We start from the raw sequence: 7710 nt of genomic DNA, 5'->3' as shown, positions 1-7710 counted from the left end.
AAAATAATTTTTTAACGAAACACTGGAAGTAAACTATTAACACATAATGAAAAACTGAACTTGAAATTTCAAATAATTTAAATCAATTTTCGCCTTAACAATCATCTCCACGTTGGGAGACACTGGGTTAGAGAAAACTACATATATGAACATAGTTTTAAATATTAGTTGATCTAATATGAAAAAAAACAATTAAAAGTATAAATAAGGCGAAAGTTCTGCAATAAAATACTTAAAACTTCATTTAAAATATCTTATATTCAAATTTATATAAGTTTTCAGGTGAACTTTCTACAAACTAAACACTAAGCCACTACGGTGCACTTAAAACACAGTTCATAATTCAGCTTTTAAGTCTCCTGCCCTAATAAAAATCCAGAAGGACTCATTGTTTCGTATTAGCGAAGACGAGTAAGGTTGCATCTCAGATCTCGTATATAAACACTTTCACTACTCGGTCGCGCGAGTTGCGAACTGAGCATTAATCTCTGACCCCGCGTCGCGCGCTGTGATACTGTGAGTGTGACGATAGTCGTGTTTTAAGTTGTGAGGTGAGTTTATTTTTAAATTATATTTTAATATAAGAAATACTTTGTCTTCAATACTTTTTTTGAGAAAAAAAAATTCAGTCAAAGAAAAAAAATCTGAAAGTTTTGATGTTTTTGTTCCCAAGTAGGAATGTAAATGTTATGATGTATATAAATATTATGTGTAAATTAAATTAGCGTGAAAAGTTCGTTTAATTTTCAAAAGCTGGTTCATAGCAATACAGTTCCTTAAGTATATGCCAACAAAAGATATCATGCGCGCGCAGATCGTAAATAAATTTCGATTCATCAATTGTGGAATAGAAAAGTTTGTGAAAATATTATTTATATTTTAAAAATAATTTAAAATATTTCTGTATACATTTCTTTGGTACATAAATAACATGTTTTTAAGCATGCAAGTCGCGATCGTAGTAGGTAAAAATTTACATAGGACGATTCATCGCATGCAAAACTAACGTTTTTGCTCATTTCCTGATTCTATAGTATATCTAGATAATTCATCATTATAACGTCAAAGAAAATTTAATGAAGGTATTTGAATGGTATTAAATAATAATGACACGCATAGATTTTTCATAACTATATTTTGTTTAGCTTACAGTATACTCTTTTTGTTTTTAAGAAATTGAATGTAATCAAAACTACACTGATATACAATTTTATTAACTAGACTCATATTTCTATGCCTAAATTAATACAATTTAACTATTATAAATTAATTCTAAGCTGTAATTACATAATCAGTACGATGATTCGATGAATCAAAAAGTTTATTTAAATTGCCATAAGAGTGGTTGCCTGGAAGAAATCGCTCGAAAGCGAAAAGCCGCCAGTTGCTTTTCATTAAATTATGTTAATTTTTTTTTGTAATGCAACGAAGTAATAAATTCAATTACGGAGAAAATACCGTATAATAAAACATAGTTTCCAAGTCGTTACATTTATCGTTATTGTAAATATACATTGTCGATTTATTTTAAATTTACAAAAATCAAGTTTATATTAAACATTTGAAATTAAAGCAATTGTTTTGTATCTTCAATAAACTGGCGTTCGATTTTCAAATGACATTATTATTATTATACAAAAGCAATAAACGTGTTGAATCAAAAATCCATTAAGTTTAATAGCCCAATATTCAATTAGGCAATTAAAAGGTCACACAAAAAACGAAGACGAACCGAAGGGCGACCTTCTGAAATATTTGAAAATCATGTCTCACGTTTGATACTTATCCGATACGTGCCTTCTATGCCCTTTAGCGAAGGTAAATGATACCTTTATATATCTACTTTACATAATATGCTTGCATCTTATTAGATGCATAATGCAGTGAATTAATACTGTGCGCGTTGTCCTACAAAATCGGAATTGTACGAATGCTATTATTTTCGTCATAACATTCAAAGTTTCGTACCTTTTCATACAGAATTTACATTTATGACAAAGGACATTTGAAAGCTACTTGGATGAATTTTTGGAGTATCCCTTGCGTATTTAATTGCTTTAAATCAGCCAGTATGTTTGCAACGTCAGTGATGTTTTAAAGCCTCATAAAATATAAGATAAAAACAGACTATTTTCCAAATTCCTTCTGCCAAAACCAACCTAGTAGCTGAAGCCCCTCTTTCGAATTCCTAGCGATTTTAACGTATTGCTTTTACTTATCCGGAGCTGGATATACAAGTAGTGGTCTATATAGGTTATTAGAGAAAGAAAAATTTATACTCTACCATTAAATACTGATATTTTTCTTTAATGCTTATTTTACCTTGTGCATATTTTAATTATATTTATCTATATATGTTTGTAACACTTATGTTTACTTAAATTGTTATTTTTTTTGGAACATTTGGAAGATGATTTTAGATGGAAGAGTTTGTAAAATATGCCGTAGATTTTGTACTATGTATGATGAGCTCTTGCTGGTAGATCTGCAAGCTGTGCATAAGCTGTCTTTGTAAGTGACACACATACCTAAATTAATTTTAAAATACTATTGTTACATCTTAATTTTTAAACAATTACTTTCTCTACCGAAAATAATTTAAGTAAAAATATATTTATATGGAATATAATGCTATTGAAATTATATACATATATTATGACTGATTATGTTTTTATAAAGAACGCAGACGTCTAAACGTGGTAATTTTGTTGTAAGTGAGAGTGGATAAAGGTGGTCTTCAGGGGTCAAAGTAGGTGATAAGCTAGCATCTATGAATGCAAGGCTAGAATCCGGATCTTCATAAGTCAAGGTTATACTTAGCAAAATCATCATTATTATTAATAAACTCTATTATTCCGTCATCCATAACAAAAACAGGTTTAAAATCACATATATTAAATTTATCGTTAAATTTTTAATACACGAATATAGATTCGATTGGAAACACACAAATTACGATATTTAATAATCTTATAATACGTTTTTTATTATATTATAATATATTTTAATTCTTTAACAAAATTATATTTCAGAATATAGTTACGTATATGTAGAATTTCCTATGTGAGAAACATAGTTTCTTTTAACAAATATACTATCCGTACCTATCAATTACTAATAAAATATAATAGTCAATTCAATATAAATAGGAAAATAGAATTTGTATTTATTCAATTACAATACAAACTTTTTAAGCTGCTATAGAACTAAGTAACAATAAAGGGAAATAATTTCCTCAATAAATTATTATTGAATTTCGTAAAGCAAAATACATGAACAAGCGAACATGTGCTTTCTAAATAAAGAACAACGTACATAGCTCTAGTCGTTTTGAGTCGAATTAATAAAGTGAAAATACATAATTATGTTAATTTAAAATGTTCTATACAAGTGCGCAAGAAAGTGATTTAATTGACCTAACAAAAAATACCTTTGCAACTTCGATGTTATTAAGTTGGATTGTATTTTTTACTATTTTTATACACCAGTATAATATACCGACACATACCATACACAAGTTTCATACACAAAAAAATCTTTACAATAAACTTTTTTTTGTATATCATTCTGTAATTTACTTAATTACAATCAAAATCTTTTTCAATTCGCTAAAAATTAAGTTTAAATAATTTTTCGTAATTAATATTTACGTGACACAAAAATTCACGTTCAATCCCTGAAAAGCCTTCATAAACACTTTGGATATTATTTTTAAATCAAATTAATATATCGCCAGAACTCAAAATACATTTAATTAAAACAAACATTATTTTTTTATGATAAAAAAAAGAATAAAACACCAAACTATTTAGTATAAAGGTCAAAAATGTTTTTAAAACTTGATATTAATTAGATCATTAATATTCAGGTGAGATGAAGATGCGATGGTATATATAATTCTAAAAACATTATAGTTTATAATTTTATGTATGTTATTAATTTCATGTTTAAATGAATTAAAAACGGTGGACTTTTACTATTATCTTATCTCCGGATAGATTTACATAGAACCTTTTGATTTTTCGTAAGTTTCGATTGCCGATTTGTCGTGAAAGGTTAATATTTTATAATAATTTTTTTTTCTTTATTAACGGGAGGTTTATTTGCAACAAACACATGTCGTCATTGTGTTTAATTTTAGTAAAAAATCTTGCTCAACTAAATGAAGGAATCCAAAGATGTATTTAATTATACCAACATTTATATGGTAATAAAATAAATTCCCTTAATGCTGGAATATTCACATTTAGTTTGGTCTGGTTAAGCTTGGGACTCTATTAAATTGATAATAAAGATGTACAATTACATAATTTTTAATTTGTATTTATTATTCATGGTTACCACCAAATCTGTGGTTTCTTAACTTGGATAATTACGACTATGGTCGTGACATCTTTTGTATAGCCTGATGAAATACATAAGTTTAAGTATCTATCGACTCACATTTCATGTGATGTAAGCTAATAATATCCTAAACAAATTTCTAAGTAATTTTCCTTAAAGTAATTTACGTGATTTTCAAAGATTTAAAAAAAATTTAGTGTCACGAATTAAGTTCGATGGCGTTTCTTGTATCGATATGTTCAAATTAAACACTTTGTTTGAAGCTGAGTAGCGGGCTTTTATTTATTGTTCTCCCATATAACATTTACAACAATAAATAAGATTACAGTTGTGACGGTACTGCTTGTAACATGAACTGATAAGAATGATAACATTACGGGTAGTTGCAATGCTGGATTAACAAAAACTTATTTTGACTATTTGAAGAGTTCTTAAATCTAAGTGAGACTTAAGTTATTGGACATTATCGAAAACGAGAATGTTAAATTACATTTATGAGTTAGGTTAAAACTAAAGGGCTCATATTATTGGCTTACATTTCGTGTATGCTTCTACTAATTTACAAATACTGATATATGGTTTTTTATATTAAATTTTAAAACTGCTCTAAAATTTTCCATTTATAAACATAGATGAACTAGCAATATAAGCAGGATCAAAAATAAATAAATAAATCAGTGGCGCTGCAACCTCTTTAGGTCTTGGCTAAGGCCTCAGATTCAGAAATTTGAGGCCTTATTTTTAAATCTAATAGGTAAGTAGATGATCAGCCTACAGGGCCTGACACACGCCGACGACTTTTTGGGTCTAAGACATGTCGGTTTCCTCACGATGTTTTCCTTCACCGTTCGAGCAAATGTTAAATGCGCACATAGAAAGAAACTCCATTGGTGCACAGCCGGGAATCGAACCTACGACCTCAGGATGAGAGTCGCACGCTGAAGCCACTAGGCCAACACTGCTCATATATAAGCAGTATCAACCGTATAAAAATGTCAGTCCATTGAAATATTAAACAACTTCCCAACAAATAGTGTTACTATGGCAACTATTACTAAATATTGGTAAAAACTTATGTAGTTTCATTGCGAAATAAACGACCATCGTTTGTACAAAATTAGGCATACACCGAAAGTAATGTTAGATATCGCATAAGAACAATCTTCATTCTAACATTGAATTCTTTCCGTCAGAGACCTTCGTGGGAAAACACGATTGCAATCGTTACATCACATGAGAATGACATAGATCATCTTTACCATATTTGGTATTTATAACTTTAAATTATCTGCAGGTGTTAAGTGAATCATAATTGATTGCACATTTAATTCGATAAATACTGCTTTTAAAGATTTCAACTGCAGCAGTTGTATTGTATTAACACTTATGTATATTAAATAAATAATAAATAAATCAGTGCCACTACAACCTGTTTAGGACTTGGCCTCAGATTTCTGAATCTGTTTCGTGATCATTTTTAAATCTAATAGGCAAGTAGGTGATCAGCCTCCAGTGCCTGACACACGTCGTCGACTTTTTGGGTCTAAGACATGTCGGTTTCCTCACGATGTTTTCCTTCAGCGTTCGAGAAAATGTTAAATACGCACATAGAAAGAAATTCCATTGGTGCACAGCTGGGGATCGAACCTACGACCTCAGGAATGATAGTCGCACGCTGAAGCCACTAGGCCACTGCTTTATGTATATTAGTGGCCTAAATATTTGTGTGGAAACTTTAAAAATTACGTTAGGTTATGTACGTATCGAATTACGTAGGTTACGCTGCAGTTAAATTTGGGACTATCGCAATGCATATCCGTGTTTTGACGACAGATACAAACCACGAAAGGTTAACAAACTCAGCACCTAGATGAATCTTTACCCAGTGGCCCGTCTATGTCTTTGTAATCGTATCTTACATAACATCTCCGTAACACTTTCGCGTGAACCCCTGACATTCATAGTGGACAGATGTGATTTTCCTTATAAGTGGCATTTTGGAAGGTCAAAAGTGTATTTTTTCTTGCAAAAGTTTCATTGTCTTTGATTTGTCGTACATTGTTAAAGTTGATAGAGTTAATAACACGATAAAATTATCTTAAAAAGTACCTGCAATGTCCGAACCACTATTTTAAAAAACTTATATAAAAAAAAAACAAAAAAAATTATACATTCATTTTGGTAACACAATGTACTCTTATGAATGTTAAAAAATTATATATAATGCTTTTAATGCTTATAATGCTTCTAATAGAGAAGAACTGGAAATTAACTCTTCGCCACTCTTTTTAATCGCCCAGATTTTTTTAATGATTATTTAAGTAATCATAAACTCTACATTAATGAGTCTGTGAGTGACCCATCTAATCTATACAAAGTAAATCGCCATTATATAAGTTACATAATATCAGAGGAATATAAGCAAAATATAAACTTAAGATAAAACTGTATGTGTATGAACCTAAATCACGAAATTTTCCACTTGCATAATCGCAAATTACTTTCTAAATCGATGGTTTGAAAACATATTCATATATTACATAGTGTTGCTAAAATCATAAACGTTGGAGTGTGTCAGTGTGTCGCCATACTTCCGTGAGACTGTCGAACAATGTAAAATAAAACTTTGTACGAATACATCAAGAACATTTGTAAACCTAAGGATATTTTACCTAATGTGAAATTAAAAAGCTAAACATTTTGTCCACATTCACCCTAATCTCCATGTTTCGCCTCTAACTTTTTCCTGTCATGTCAATTTTTATAGTATAATATTTAAAGCTGCTTAACGCGGAGTCCTATTGTGTCTCTTTGTCGCTTGTTACGCGCTCTCGCTTGCACTTCAAGTCTTATATGGAACGCCTCAGAGCGAAGTAACGCCGCATACGTCATGTTTTTTCGTACGTGCTGCCGAGCCCATCAAATTATAAGACATTGGCACGTCAAAAAAAGTATTTTTTTCTATGTCAGCCTACGAACTTTTCAGCCTATCTAACTTTTCAAAAAACCGTTTTAAATTTAAATAGATTCGATAGAAAAATATATAGACGAAGAAACTTGGACCAAAGTTGTCGATACATTTTCCTTCATCGTTCATTAAGGCATATTGGTTATATATCATGTAAACACTGAGTTAAGTAAAATATATATGTTAGAAAATCAGCCTAGTCCCAACTCAATGTGCACTTTTGCTGTGATTTTCATGGCACAACAAATCACTTCGTCATACATAAAATGTGTACAACTTGCGAATAATTAAAAGCTAATTAGAAGTCGGCACTTCAATCGTTTCAGTGATAACCTCTATACACAAATTAATATGCAATTTAAGTTAATTAAAATCTTTTCCCTCGGAAACTGTTTATA

At 30.0% G+C, this 7710-nt stretch overlaps 1 protein-coding gene across 11 annotated transcripts in view; it reads left to right on the top strand.

Moving 5' to 3' along the window:
• The first annotated feature begins 459 nt into the window (after positions 1 to 459).
• The window catches only part of LOC111001253 (proteoglycan 4-like), a 46221-nt gene continuing 38970 nt past the window's right edge, over positions 460 to 7710 (top strand). For 5 of the 11 annotated variants that reach the window (XM_045628759.1, XM_045628754.1, XM_045628755.1 and 2 more), the window contains exon 1: positions 463 to 551. The gene's annotated coding sequence lies outside the window, so the exon portion shown is untranslated. Of the gene's footprint in view, positions 552 to 7710 lie in introns of all 11 variants that reach the window. The other 6 variants (XM_045628762.1, XM_045628761.1, XM_045628760.1 and 3 more) reach the window with 3 other exon arrangements.

This window comes from Pieris rapae, chromosome 6 (genome assembly GCF_905147795.1).
Source record: "Pieris rapae chromosome 6, ilPieRapa1.1, whole genome shotgun sequence".
NCBI classification, from domain to species: Eukaryota; Metazoa; Arthropoda; class Insecta; order Lepidoptera; family Pieridae; genus Pieris; species Pieris rapae.
Note: the sequence above shows the minus strand (reverse complement) of the source record. Positions and strands in the feature narration are given on the sequence as shown.